This window comes from Aethalodelphis obliquidens, unplaced genomic scaffold (assembly GCF_003676395.1).
Source record: "Aethalodelphis obliquidens isolate GAN/ISIS:26980383/991018 unplaced genomic scaffold, ASM367639v1 scaffold54, whole genome shotgun sequence".
Classification (NCBI taxonomy): domain Eukaryota; kingdom Metazoa; phylum Chordata; class Mammalia; order Artiodactyla; family Delphinidae; genus Aethalodelphis; species Aethalodelphis obliquidens.
This window is the reverse complement of record NW_020837998.1, coordinates 14,174,332-14,190,537: the sequence shown is the minus strand read 5'-3', so window position 1 is coordinate 14,190,537 and position 16,206 is coordinate 14,174,332. Positions and strand designations below refer to the sequence as shown.

The 16,206-nt window shown below is 40.7% G+C and overlaps 1 pseudogene; it reads right to left on the bottom strand.

The window, feature by feature from the left end:
- Positions 1–617: 617 nt before the first annotated feature.
- LOC113609100 (sodium/potassium-transporting ATPase subunit beta-3 pseudogene) lies at positions 618–15,926 on the bottom strand (annotated as a pseudogene).
- Between the last annotated feature and the right edge of the window lie 280 nt (positions 15,927–16,206).

Below are 16,206 nucleotides of genomic sequence, written 5' to 3'. Positions count from 1 at the left end.
GAATCCCATCACTACATTTTTTGCATGTTTTACAACAAAAAGTTTGTGCTCTTAATCAAAAAGATCCACAGACTAATTCAACATGTAAAAAATAATTTTACACAAACACCAAGAAAACCTTTCAAACTCACTTTTATTTTCCTTTTTCTTCCTCACAGTACTTCTCCATACATCACATTTCTTGCAGCTATAAAGTCACTTGATGTTGGTCAGGTACCATTTTATGCCTAAACTTTGCTGGCATGAAAATATGGCACTTAACCAGTGTTAAATCTATAAAATATTTATATAGGGCAGCACACTAAGGTTTATACACTTGGCAATTAAACCACATCAAAATAGGACAAGACCCCCATTCTACATGTTTCAAATCAAGTGTTCACAGTCCCTATCTGGTGACTGTCCACTGATTCAAAAGGCAGCAGAGGCAACAGGCAGTTACTTCAAAGGACATTGAACACTATGATCTAGAAGCACCTTATGATGTTACCCCAGTGTCATGTACCACCCTACCTTTGTCCAGGGTGGTCTCATAATTCTAGAATGGCAGGTCCAGCTGATACAAAATAAAGACAGACAACATAACATTTAGTCTGTGGAGATATCCTAACTCATTACTATAAACACACTGTGATTTTGAACACAACTCGTCCTAAAAACTTGTCAAGAACATCCTGGTGTTTTCGATTGGGTAATCCATCTACCTTTCACTTGACTGTTACTTCTTTTACGGTACTGCAGGATCAAAGGTGACCTAGATGTCAACTAATGGCAGTAGATACCTCACATGCAGTTTTTTCTCATAATATGGAAAATATTTTATTCCTATAATTCCATTGGGAGGATAAGTTGATAGAGTAGCTGTGCTTTCATCCTTCGAAATACATTCTATAGTTGATTCTCCTTAAGGATTTAATTCAATTACTCTGTTTTCACATGAATACAAGGCTTTCCTCTGGTATAACCAAACTCAGGATCATCCACACCACCACATGCTTGAAGTAAGACAGTAAAAAACTGACATGCAACATAAATTGGACTTCTGTGTTCAAAAGGCACTTCATCGGGACAGACTGTGAGATTCTTCTGTTCTTCTAAGTCATATGGCTTTAGGTCTTCAATGTACCCTTTATAGGAATCTGGATCAGACAGATTGAATGAATATTGCAACACAGTCACTGACTTTGGAAAAACCATAAGTCCTGGACTATCTGGTCACGATATTTTGGAACCTCATGGTTCAGATTCTGAAACATAGCCCACATTGTGAATGAGAAGAGTGCAGCCAGGAACCCATAAAAGCCTGGGTAAAAAGGCAAGATCAAACCTTTGTTTAAGGGTCTTTTCACTGTTCAAATACAAGTGCGTTTTCGTGTATGGTGCGCTTGTGTGATTAACCCCCTGTTGTACATTCAGTGTACAGTACACACTCAATACTCCCACTCTTTCCGACTGGTTGGGGTGGCAGCGTGAGTCACAAGACAGCTGCAGGGGTGGAAATTTCCTCTGGGAGCGGAGCAGGGTCTGGCTTCGCTGAACCGCTCGGCACCTCCGCCAGAGTCTCTCCATACAAAGGCGCGCTGCGTATAAATAAGGCCCCGGGGGCGCTCGGGCCGCAGGCTCCGGGCTCCAGGAAGGGGTCCCCGGCTTCCCGACGCCGCTCAGGAAGGGAGGCTCCTGCTCATTGGAGCCGTCTTAGAGGCTGCTTACCACGGCATCATTTGTCCATCTCTCTATACTGGTTGCTGAGAATGCTTTCATATATCATGAGAATTAGCCCTAATTTGCAAATATTTACTCTAACCATTTCAGACAAGCTTTGCTGGGATGTTATTGCTTTTGTTATTTGCCATAGGGCGTTTTAAATTTTTTCAGTAATAGAATCATTTACAAGTAATACAGCTCACTATAAAAAATGATCAAAAAGTAATATCCTGGCCACCATCGACTGCACAGGGAGATGAGAGCATTCAGAGCTCTGGTAGTTTCGGGACACAGTGAGAAAGCTTTATTGTAATTCCAGGTTTCACTACTGAGCAGGCATTTACAAGACAGTGTCCCTGATTTACTTCACCTCTCCTAACTTCCCATAGCCTGGTCTGAATTAGGGATTTAATAAGAAGTAACCTGAATAGCTCTTAAGATCAAGGGAGATTTTTGGGAGCCTGGTGCTTAATCCCTCAACCACAGGGCTCCCCAGGGCGGGAGACGTGATGAAATCACAATGCCACATGAACAGTTCTGTGGACCAGTGACTGGTCCCCTCACACTTTAGGAGAGTGACGTAGTGTCAGCCACTGTCTGAGTCAATGGCGCAAAGCATGGGCCTGGGCACACTGCACTCTGAATCCCCTTTGCTTTGACCCCAGGCCATGTACCTCCAACAGCCCTCTCAGCTCGCAGTGATTCTCTCTCTAGATCCTCGTAAAAAGTAAATGTCATTTTTGTTTGTTATTCACATCAGTAGTTCTCCAACTGTGGTCCCTGGACCAGCAGCATCAGCATCACCTGGGAACTTGTTGGAAGTGCATATTCTTGGGCCTCACCCAGATGGGGCCCAGTAATTAGTGTTTACACGTCATACAGATGACACAAGACAGTTTGAGAACCACTGCTCTAATCTAGAAATGACTGATAGAGTTTTATATGTTATCACCTCTCTGAGCCTCAGTCTTCTCAGTGGATGTGACGAAATCCCTCACTTTACCACAGTGGTGTGAGGAATAAATGGGAAATCCTTTGCAAATGGTACCTGTTGACTCTTCTGTGTTGTAAGATGAATTACCTCCTGGAGCTAGGAAAAGAATAGAAAATCCTTATACTATTTCCTTTTTAAAAAAAATAAGTGCTGTAACTGATCTAAAAAAAATAAAGTCTTTTAAAAATGTGCTTTCTTTTCCTCCTTACTTTATCTTCCAGGAGACTATAATACAAAATATAGTGAGAAAATCTATTTTTAAACGTCTGGCACACAATAAGACTTCAACAAATATTAGTCCTGGCCTACTCTGATTTCCCTCTCACATAAAAGAGATGAGTTTGATGTAAACTACATAGAATACAGCTATCATAGACAGCATCTGGAAATGTAAACAATAAGTAAAATATACATATATTTGCATAATGTATGAAGCTTTGGTGCCATGTCTTCATTGCGTGAAGGAAGAGTCCTGAGGGAAGAAAATACTCCCACCATGTCCTTTTTTTAAGATTTATTTATTTAATTTTTGGCTGCGTTGGGTCTCCGTTGCTGTATGTGGGCTTTCTTTAGTAGCAGTAAGCAGGGGCTACTCTTCATTGCGGTGCATGGGCTTCTCATTGTGGTGGCTTCTCTTGTTGCGGGCTTCTGTAGTTGTGGCTCGTGGGCTCTAGAGCACAGGCTCAGTAGTTGTGGCACATGGGCTTAGTTGCTCCGTGGCATGTGGGATCTTCCCAGACCAGGGAATGAACCCATGTCCCCTGCATTGGCAGGTGGATTCTTAACCACTGCACCATCAGGGAAGTCCCATCCACCATTTCCTTTTATTCCAGGTGGTTACTTGACCCTATTAGTTTAGCTCAAGTTTGACATTGAAGAGGAATCATTTCTGCCTGATCAGTGTGGCTAGAGGTTTTGCCTGAGCCTCAGGCCTAATGCAAACATTACCAACTTGCCTAGAACACTGTCTGTTACATACCAGCCACTCAGTACATGGGAATGAACGAATGAATGATAGTGACTCCTGGGCTCAGTCTCCGGATGATCACCCATCTCCTCATGTAGAGGGCTGCAATCATGACCTCTGATAAATGGAAAGAAGCAGGTTTTGAGAACCTCTGTATATCAGGTTTTGTTCTAGGTGTTCGAGATACATTAGTGAACAAAACAAAGTGTTAACCCTCCATGTAGCTTACACTCTAAATTCTTAGAATATAGAGGAAGAATCAGACAATACACACTGTAATGTCAGGTAATGATAAGTGCTATGAATGTGCATGTGGATATGAGGTTTAGCAAATAGAATTATTATTCCTCCAGCAGCTTAGAGAAATGGCTGATGCCAATTCTCAGGCATTTAATGTACAAGATAAGTCTAGAATATCTTGTCATATCATTTAGCAAAGAAGCGGTCAAAGATTACTAGGGTAAAAAAATAAAGGAATGCTGAGGTCATGTCAAAAGGACACAGGAGATAGCCTGAAGAGTCTTCCACTGGCCTAAGATAGAACTTGAGCATAAAAAAAGACTATACCAAAAAAAAAAGACTATAACAGATTGAAACACATTGAACATGTTTTTTAAACTGTCAAGACAGTTCTCAGAAAAGGATATATAAATGACTCTTAAATATATGAAATAATATTCAAACTTACTCATAAGAGAAGTATAAATTAAAACTAAAATAAGATATAATTTTTCACTTATCAGATTGGCAAAAAGTCAAAGGTTTGACCACATAGTCTTTGGTGAGGCTGTGAACAGACATTCTCATGCTTTGATGGTGGGAATGTAAAATAGTACCACCCCAATGGAGGGGAAGTTGTCGAATCTTGCAAAATTACATAAAGCTTTTTCCCTTTGACCCTGTAATCCCACTTCTAGGAATGTATCCCAAGGATACACTGGCAAAAATAACAGTAAAGCATATGCAGTAGATTATTCACTGCAGTTCTATATGTAATAGCAGAAGGTTAAAAAAAAACAAATGTCCATCAATAAAGGACTGTTTGAATCAACTGCAATACATCCACATTAAGGAGTATTATGTAGCTGTAAAAAGAATGAGGAATATATACTCTATATACTACTTTGGAATGATCTCCTGGTATATTGTTAAGGTGAAAAAGACAAGGTGGAGAAAAGCACGTATAGTATGCTACCACTTACCTAAAAAGGGAGAGAGAGGGATGAGGACACAGATGATAGTGATAGAGGATGATGAGAGAAAGAGAGAGAGAGAGAGAGAGAGAGAGAGATTCCTGATATTAAATCAAAATAATGGGCAGACATCTGATCCACTACCATCTTGGACCCCAGGAGTTCAGGCTATGGGATTGGCAGCAGCAAAGTAGCCCAGCTTTGTGAAGACTCCTAGGCACCCAGGCACGCATCTTCCTCACTGAAGCCACCACCAAGATTTCTAAGAAGAAGGTCAATTCAGCTAAAGAGGCAGTAAAGAAAGAGCCCAAGGGAGATTCACAGGTTGTAGCCAAACCTTTTCCTTCCAAAGTTGAGACTAAGCCAAAAACAAAAGGCAACAAGAAAGAATAAACCTTCAGGAAAAATGTGCAAACAAGAGGGAAAGGAGGAGCAAAAGGGAAATCCACTGGGACTGGGGTGGCTAACCAAGACACTAAAGGCTGCAAAAAAGAAGAAACAAAAAAGGAGAGCATGGCCTCTTATGCAGCAGCAGGACGGAAAGAAGTCAAGTCTGACTGGCATACTTAAACCAAGTCTTACTGGTGGTCCCAGTGCCTCCCTTCTTCAACAATATGGAGGAATGTTTTTTATCAGCTATTTAGAAAATGCAAATTTTTTAGTAGTTCCAGAAACATATTTTTAAGAAGGAAGAAATTCCACCTCATTTAAAAAACATATTTAGATAAGTGTAAATGCTTTGTTTAGGAGATGAAATCATGTGCTGGCTGTTTATTTTTCTGTAAAGCCATAAATTAGTCAGATATTGAATGAAAGGAAGCTTTGACTGTCTTGTGTGTCAACTTAGCATTCCGTAGACTGGAGACGAGGGTAGTGTTTATATCCTGTTATACAAAGCATAACTAAATGGTAATTTAGAGCCACAATCATGCACTTAACATGTCATAAATATTTAAAATTATTTATTCATATGGTTTTATTAATTATCATATCAGAAAGCAAGAAAGCTATCAAAGATGATTGGGGGACTTCCGGGAAGATGGCAGAAGAGTAAGACGCGGAGATCACCTTCCTCTCCACAGATACACCAGAAATACATCTACGCGTGGAACAACTCCTACAGAACACCTACTGAACGCTGGCAGAAGACCTCAGACCTCCCAAAAGGCAAGGAACCCCCCACGTACCTGGTTAGGGCAAAAGAAAACACTAAACAGAGACAAAAGGATAGGGACGGGTCCTGCACCAGCGGGAGAGAGCTGTGAAGGAGGAAAAGTGTCCACACACTAGGAAGCCCCTTCGCGGGTGGAGACTTCGGGAGGCGGAGTGGGGGAGCTTGGGAGCCGCGGAGGAGAGCACAGCAACAGGGGTGCGGAGGGCAAAGCGGACAGATTCCAGCGCAGAGGATCGGGCCGACCGGAACTCACCAGCCGAGAGGCTTGTCTGCTCGCCCGCCGGGGCGGGCGGGACTGGGAGCTGAGGCTCCGGCTTTTGTCGGAGCGCCGGGAGAGGACTGAGGTTGGCTGCGTGAACACAGCCTGCAGGGCGTTGGTGCGCCGCGGCTGGCCGGGAGAGAGTCCGGGGAGGGGTCTGGACCTGCCGAAGAGGCAAGAGACTTTTACGTCCCTCTTTGTTTCCTGGTGCACGAGGAGAGGGGATTAAGAACGCTGCTTGAGAGAGCTACAGGGACGGGCGCGAGCCGCGGCTAAGAGTGCGGAGCCCAGAGACGGACATGGGACGCTAAGGCCGCTGCTGCCGCCGCCAGGAGGCCTGTGTGCGAACACAGGTCACTAGCCACATGCCCTTCTGGGGAGCCTGTGCAGCCCGCCACTGCCAGGGTCCCGGGATCCAGGGACGGCTCCCCGGGAGAGCGCACCGCGCGCCTCAGGCTGCAGAGTCACGCCGGCCTCTGCCGCTGCAGGCCCGCCCCGCACTCCGTGACCCTCCCTATCCCCCGGCCTGGGTGAGCCAGAGCCTCCGAATCAGCGGCTCCTTTAACCTCGTCCTGTCTGAGCAAAGAACAGACGCCCTCCGGCGACCTACACGCACAGGCGGGGCCAAATCCAAAGCTGAGCCCCTGGGAACTGTCAGAACAAAGAAGAGAAAGGGAAATCTCTCCCAGCAGCCTCAGAAGCAGCGGATTAAAGCTCCACAATCAACTTGATATACCCTGCATCTGTGGAATACCTGAATAGACAAGGAATCATCCCAAATTAAGGAGCCCTGTGGATGAAAGGCTCTTGGTGCTGCAGCCAGGACTCAGTGCTGTGCCTCTGAGGTGGGAGAGCCAACTTCAGGACACTGGTCCACAAGAGGCCTCCCAGCTGCACATAATATCAAACAGCAAAAATCTCCGAGAGATCTCCATCTCAACGCCAGCACCCAGCTTCACTCAACGACCAGCAAGCTACAGTGCTGGACATCCTATGCCAAACAACTAGCAAGACAGGAACACAACCCCACCCATTAGCAGAGAGGCTGCCCAAAATCTTAGTAAGTCTACAGACACCCCAAAACACACCACCAGACGTGGACCTGCCCACCAGAAAGACAAGATCCAGCCTCATACACCAGAACACAGGCACTAGTACCCTCCACCAGGGAGCCTACACAACCCACTGAACCAACCTTAGCCACTGGGGACAGACACAAAAAACAACAGGAACTACGAACCTTCAGCCTGCAAAAAAGGAGACCCCAAACACAGTAAGATAAGCAAAATGAAAAGACAGAAAAACACACAGCAGATGAAGGAGCAAGATAAAAACCCACCAGACCTAACAAATGAAGAGGAAATAGGCAGTCTACCTGAAAAAGAATTCAGAATAATGATAGTAAGGTTGATCCGAAATCTTGGAGATAGAATGGACAATAGAATGGACAAATTGCAAGAATCAGTTAACAAGGACCTAGAAGAACTAAAAATGAAGCAAGCAACGATGAACAACACAATAAATGAAATTAAAAGTACTCTAGATGGGATCAATAGCAGAATAACTGAGGCAGAAGAACGGATAAGTGACCTGGAAGATAAAATAGTGGAAATAACTACTGCAGAGCAGAATAAAGAAAAAAGAATGAAAAGAACTGGGACAGTCTCAGAGACCTCTGGGACAACATTAAACGCACCAACATTCGAATTATAGGGGTTCCAGAAGAAGAAGAGAAAAAGAAAGGGACTGAGAAAATATTTGAAGAGATTATAGTTGAAAACTTCCCTAATATGGGAAAAGAAATCATTAATCAAGTCCAGGAAGCACAGAGAGTCCCATACAGGATAAATCCAAGGAGAAATATGCCAAGACACATATTAATCAAATTGTCAAAAATTAAATACAAAGAAAACATATTAAAAGCAGCAAGGGAAAAACAACAAATAACACACAAGGGAATCCCCATAAGGTTAACAGCTGATCTTTCAGCAGAAACTCTGCAAGCCAGAAGGGAGTGGCAGGACATATTGAAAGTGTTGAAGGAGAAAAACCTGCAACCAAGATTACTCTACCCAGCAAGGATCTCATTCAGATTTGATGGAGAAATTAAAACCTTTACAGACAAGCAAAAGCTGAGAGAGTTCAGCACCACCAAACCAGCTCTACAACAACTGCTAAAGGAACTTCTCTAGGCAAGAAACACAAAAGAAGGAAAGGACCTACAATAACGAACCCAAAACAATTAAGAAAATGGGAATAGGAACACACATATCGATAATTACCTTAAATGTAAATGGACTAAATGCTCCCACCAAAAGACACAGATTGGCTGAATGGATACAAAAACAAGACCCATATATTTGCTGTCTACAAGAGACCCACTTCAGACCTAGAGACACATACAGACTGAAAGTAAGGGGATGGAAAAAGGTATTTCATGCAAATGGAAACCAAAAGAAAGCTGGAGTAGCAATTCTCATATCAGACAAAATAGACTTTAAAACAAAGACTATTAGAAGAGACAAAGAAGGACACTACATAATGATCAAGGGATCGATCCAAGAGGAAGATATAACAATTGTAAATATTTATGCACCCAACATAGGTGCACCTCAATACATAAGGCAAATACTGACAACCATAAAAGGGGAAATCGACAGTAACACATTCATAGTAGGGGACTTTAACACCCCACTTTCACCAATGGACAGATCATCCAAAATGAAAATAAATAAGGAAACACAAGCTTTAAATGATACATTAAACGAGATGGAGTTAATTGATATTTATAGGACATTCCATCCAAAAACAACAGAATACACATTTTTCTCAAGTGCTCATGGAACATTCTCCAGGATAGATCATATCTTGGGTCACAAATCAAGCCTTGGTAAATTTAAGAAAATTGAAATTGTATCAAGTATCTTTTCTGACCACAACGCCATGAGACTAGATATCAATTACAGGAAAAGATCTGTAAAAAATACAAACACATGGAGGCTAAACAATACACTACTTAATAATGAAGTGATCACTGAAGAAATCAAAGAGGAAATCAAAAAATACCTAGAAACAAATGACAATGGAGACACAACGACCCAAAACCTGTGGGATGCAGCAAAAGCAGTTCTAAGGGGGAAGTTTATAGCAATACAAGCCCACCTTAAGAAGCAGGAAACATCTCGAATAAACAACCTAACCTTGCACCTCAAGCAATTAGAGAAAGAAGAACAAAAAAACCCCAAAGCTAGCAGAAGGAAAGAAATCATAAAAATCAGATCAGAAATAAATGAAAAAGAAATGAAGGAAACAATAGCAAAGATCAATAAAACTAAAAGCTGGTTCTTTGAGAAGATAAACAAAATAGATAAACCACTAGCCAGACTCATCAAGAAAAAAAGGGAGAAGACTCAAATCAATAGAATTAGAAATGAAAAAGGAGAGGTAACAACTGACACTGCAGAAATAAAAGAGATCATGAGAGATTACTACAAGCAACTCTATGCCAATAAAATGGACAATCTGGAAGAAATGGACAAATTCTTAGAAATGCACAACCTGCCAAGACTGAATCAGGAAGAAATAGAAAATATGAACAGACCAATCACAAGCACTGAAATTGAAACTGTGATTAAAAATCTTCCAACAAAGAAAAGCCCAGGACCAGATGGCTTCACAGGCGAATTCTATCAAACATTTAGAGAAGAGCTAACACCTATCCTTCTCAAACTCTTCCAAAATATAGCAGAGGGAGGAACACTCCCAAACTCCTTCTACGAGGCCACCATCACCTTGATACCAAAACCAGACAAGGATGTCACAAAGAAAGAAAACTACAGGCCAATATCACTGATGAACATAGATGCAAAAATCCTCAACAAAATACTAGCAAATAGAATCCAACAGCACATTAAAAGGATCATACACCATGATCAAGTGGGGTTTATTCCAGGAATGCAAGGATTCTTCAATATACGCAAATCTATCAATGTGATAAACCATATTAACAAACTGAAGGATAAAAACCATATGATCATCTCAATAGATGCAGAGAAAGCTTTTGACAAAATTCAACACCCATTTATGATAAAAACCCTGCAGAAAGTAGGCATAGAGGGAACTTTCCTCAACATAATAAAGGCCATATATGACAAGCCCACAGCAAACATCATCCTCAATGGCGAAAAACTGAAAGCATTTCCACTAAGATCAGGAACAAGACAAGGTTGCCCACTCTCACCACTCTTATTCAACATAGTTTTGGAAGTTTTAGCCACAGCAATCAGAGAAGAAAAGGAAATAAAAGGAATCCAAATCGGAAAAGAAGAAGTAAAGCTGTCACTGTTTGCAGATGACATGATCCTATACATAGAGAACCCTAAAGATGCTACCAGAAAACTACTAGAGCTAATCAATGAATTTGGTAAAGTGGCAGGATACAAAATTAATGCACAGAAATCTCTGGCATTCCTATATACTAATGATGAAAAATCTGAAAGTGAAATCAAGAAAACACTCCCATTTACCATTGCAACAAAAAGAATAAAATATCTAGGAATAAACCTACCTAAGGAGACAAAAGATCTGTATGCAGAAAATTATAAGACACTGATGAAAGAAATTAAAGATGATACAAATAGATGGAGAGATATACCATGTTCTTGGATTGGAAGAATCAACATTGTGAAAATGACTCTACTACCAAAAGCAATCTATAGATTCAATGCAATCCCTATCAAACTACCACTGGCATTTTTCACAGAACTAGAACAAAAAATTTTGCAATTTGTATGGAAACACAAAAGACCCCGAATAGCCAAAGCAATCTTGAGAACGAAAGAAGGAACTGGAGGAATCAGGCTCCCAGACTTCAGACTATACTACAAAGCTACAGTTATCAAAACGGTATGGTACTGGCACAAAAACAGAAAGATAGATCAATGGAACAGGATAGAAAGCCCAGAGATAAACCCACGCACATATGGTCACCTTATCTTTGACAAAGGAGGCAGAAATGTACCGTGGAGAAAGGACAGCCTATTCAATAAGTGGTGCTGGGAAAACTGGACAGCTACATGTAAAAGTATGTGGTTAGATCACTCCCTAACACCATACACAAAAATAAGCTCAAAATGGATTAAAGACCTAAATGTAAGGCCAGAAACTATCAAACTCTTAGAGGAAAACATAGGCAGAACACTCTATGACATAAATCACAGCAGGATTCTTTCTGACCCACCTCCTAGAGTAATGGAAATAAAAACAAGAGTAAACAAATGGGATCTAATGAAACTTAAAAGCTTTTGCGCAGCAAAGGAAACCATAAAGAAGACCAAAAGACAACCCTCAGAATGGGAGAAAATATTTGCAAATGAAGCAACTGACAAAGGATTGATCTCCAAAATTTATAAGCAGCTCATGCAGCTTAATAACAAAAAAACAAACAACCCAATCCAAAAATGGGCAGAAGACCTAAATAGACATTTCTCCAAAGAAGATATACAGAGTGCCAACAAACACATGAGAGAATGCTCAACATCACTAATCATGAGAGAAATGCAAATCAAAACTACAATGAGATATCATCTCACACCAGTCAGAATGGCTATCATCAAAAAATCTAGAAACAATAAATGCTGGAGAGGGTGTGGAGAAAAGGGAACCCTCTTACACTGTTGGTGGGAATGTAAATTGATACAGCCACTGTGGAGAACAGTATGGAGGTTCCTTAAAAAGCTACAAATAGAACTACCATATGACCCAGCAATCCCACTACTGGGCATATACCCTGAGAAAACCATAATTCAAAAAGAGTCATGTACCAAAATGTTCATTGCAGCTCTATTTACAATAGCCCAGAGATGGAAACAACCTAAGCGTCCATCATCGGATGAATGGATAAAGAAGATGTGGCACATATATACAATGGAATATTACTCAGCCATAAAAAGAGACGAAATTGAGCTATTTGTAATGAGGTGGATAGACCTAGAGTCTGTCATACAGAGTGAAGTAAGTCAGAAAGAGAGAGACAAATACCGTATGCTAACACATATATATGGAATTTAAAAAAAAAATGTCATGAAAAACCTAGGGGTGAAACAGGAATAAAGACACAGACTTACTAGAGAATGGACTTGAGGCTATGGGGAGGGGGAAGTGTAAACGGTGACAAAGCGATAAAGAGGCGTGGACATATATACACTACCAAACGTAAGGTAGATAGCTAGTGGGAAGCAGCCGCATAGCACAGGGAGATCAGCTCGGTGCTTTGTGACCGCCTGGAGGGGTGGGATAGGGAGGGTGGGAGGGAGGGAGACGCAAGCGGGAAGAGATATGGGAATATATGTATATATATAACTGATTCATTTTGTTGTGAAGCTGAAACTAACATACCATTGTAAAGCAATTATACTCCAATAAAGATGTTAAAAAAAAAAAAGATGATTGGGGTAGTGTCAAAAGCACTCAGGAACCAACTTGAGAAGGGCTACAATGCCAATTTGAATATCATTAAGAATAATAACTGCAATGAACTTATGAATTGAAACACATCAAAAATGTTAAAAACCCATGAGTAATAATGACTCTGAAAAATATATTCATTGGTCACCTTTGGAGGATGGTGCTAAGGGAATCCAAGCTGTCCCTCAGAGTGATGAAATAGCTTTCGAGAGGAATTTTTCCTTTATAGACATATTGCAACTAGTAAATGAAGGAAGAATTATAGAATTGGAATATCACCATCTTATAAACCCCTAATGAAATAATGAATCTAGGTAATGACTATCAATGACCGCTAATATCACAAAGAAGAGATTCAGCCAGATATTCTGTACCTCTTGATGGAAATACACACAACATTTATGAAATATTACTGCCCCAAAAAATCAATCTTGAATCAGATCAAGGCTCTAGATCTACCAGTTTACAGGAAGTATAAGGAACAAAAGAATACTTTAACCAACACGTCAGAGATGTGATCAGCAAAATCCAAAATGTGAGAAACTTTACAGGATAAACAACCTGTTTTCTTCAACAAATAAATTGAAATAATAATTTAAAAATAAAAACAGAGACAGGGAACCAATGAATTGAGAGACTTAGGAGACATCCACAAAATACAATGTATGGACTTATTTGAATCCTGTTTCAAAGAAACTGTAAAAGGAAAATTAGGCATTCAGGAAAATTAGAACACTAAGTGGAAATATAATGTTAAGAAATATTGTTAATTGTTTTATGAATAATAGTGATTTCTTTAAAGTCCATCCTGTTTGGATGGATTAAATACAATTGACTATAAATTGATAATTATTGAAGTTAGTTGGTGAGAATATGTTAATCTATTACTATCTACTTAGGTAAATATGTTTGAAAAAATCCATATTAAAAATATAAGAAGCATACATCTACAGCGTCCCTACTATAAATTCATGTCCCTACTAAGAGTTGAACTCAGCATGAACATAAATGCACCATTGGTCTAGTTTGGTAGAAGTGGTTCAGAAAAAGCAATAATGAGGTCAGAAAAAGAAGTATAATTAAATGAATTATGAAGGTCAAACACAGTAAGTCAAAAAAACATAAGCTAAACCCTTCAGCCATCCATAGGCACTCAAGATATTAAGAAGATAAAAGTAATACTAGAGCTTTTCAGATACTCTTGGAATTTTATTTGATTGGAGTCTTACCAGATGCATCTGGTAAGAGAATGATGATAGTGAGTTAGTTCTTCTAAAAAACCAAACTGATCATCTGCAGCCTCCTCTTCTGCCTTCTCTGTCCCAGTAAAAGCTGCCATTGCCTCATCCAACCAGTTGTTCAAGCCAAAAACCTAGGAATCATTGACACGTTCTTCTCCCTCATTCTCCACATCCAATTCTTTACCAAGAGCTGTTAATTTGCAAATACTTCTAAAATACTTCTACTTCTCTCCATCTCTACCCCTACCATCCTAGCAAATGTCACCATAATTCTCATCCAAACAACTGCAATAGCCTCTCAACTCTTTTAGTCATCCCTCCACTCTTGCCCCCTCCGATCAATTCTCAGAAGTGCAGCTAGAATGTTTTCAAAATGTAAATCCTGTCAGGCTCATTTCCCTGCCTAAATCCCTGCTATGTCTTCCCCTGGGTCTTAAGATAAATACCAGAATCCGAAACACAGTATATAAGGCCCTGTGTAATCTGGTCCCTGCTACCTCTCCAGCTTCATCTTCCACCATTTTGCCTCCCACTCTCTGCAGTCCAGTCACACTGACCTTATGTTCTTCAACTGCATCATACTCCCTCGGTGTCAAAGTCTTCATGTATACGGTTACCTCTGCCTGGAACTCTTCCTCACACCCTATTTCTTGACCCCATTCTTCTGGATAACTCCTATTTATCTTTCAGATACCAACTTAATATCTGTTTCTAGAAGTCCTCTGACCCTAACTCCTCCACTCCCAGATAAAGTAAAGTGTTGACAGAGTACTTCTCCCATCATAGCCCTTATCACACCGTATTACAATTATTTGTTTAATATACTTCTCTCCCAGTACACTTTAAGCTCTATAAGAGAAATAATCAGGTATGACTTGTTCACTATTTTATTTCCAGCATTTAGATCATTGCATGGCACAGTTTACTCAAAAAATAGTTATTAAATGAAAGACAAATAAGTCCCTTGTTGTTTTGAGGATTTCCCTGTTCTGAAGGTGACACAACTGTTTTATTAATGTTTATTAATGAATACTGGTTTAAAAAACACCAGAAGAGTCTAAATGTTACAATACTTTCATGTCCTGATGTTCCGCCTATCCACAGACGGTGAGACATTCTATCAATAAGGCCTGTGCCTAAGAATGAGTTTATACATTATGAGTGCCTGCTGTTTAAGGTCACTTCTCCACCTGTACTCTGCATCCATTCCTGTCCAGTATCTTCAGATACTTTGCCTACATCCTTATCTCTCTTTATAGATCATTCTAATAGATCATAGTAGCATCTAAGCCTGCTCTAGTATCACTCATCTTTGAAAAGCCCTCACTTGATCCATATTCCTCTCCACCTACCACTCAATTTCTCAATGGCTCTTGAGAGTAAAATTTTTCTAAAGAATTATCTATTCTCATTGACTCCTCTTCTTAATCTCCCATTCACTCTTCAGTGTACTCTGAAATGGCTTCTCTATCTGAAATGGAATCTCTATCACACCACTGAAACTACTCTTGTGAAGGGCACTGAAGACCTCCATGTGCCAAATCCAGTGGACACATTTCTGTTGTCTTCTTGCTTGATGCCTTAACAGTTGAATTCCTTTTTTGAAACAGTTTCCTCTCTTGAATCCTGGGGTACCACTGTCTACTAATTTTCTTCTTACTCCACTAATCACTCCTTCTCAGTCCCCTTTGCTGGATTCTTCCATATGCTGGGGTTCCTCAGGGATCTTTTCTTGACCCTTTTCTCATTTCCCACTCTATACCCTTTCCCTAAGAGGCATTCTCATGATTACAATTACAGCCTATGTACTGGTGACTCCCAAGACTATAACTCCAGACCAATCCTCTCTGCTGAGCTTCAGATTCATATACCTGACTGCCTGATGGACATCTCCACTTGATGTTCTTCGAGTACTTCAAATTCGAACATGTCTGATAGCAGAGTCATCATCTTCATTTTAAATGTGCTCCTCTTCCAATGTTAACCTATCTCATGGGCACTACCATCCAATCACTTGCAGAAGCTAGAAAACCAGAGTAATTCTTTTTTTTTTTTTTTTTTTTTTTTTTTTTTGGGGCCCCTCACTGTTGTGGCCTCTTCCGTTGCGGAGCACAGGCTCCGGACGCGCAGGCTCAGCAGCCATGGCTCACGGGCCCAGCTGCTCCGCGGCATGTGGGATCTTCCCGGACCGGGGCACGAACCCGTGTCC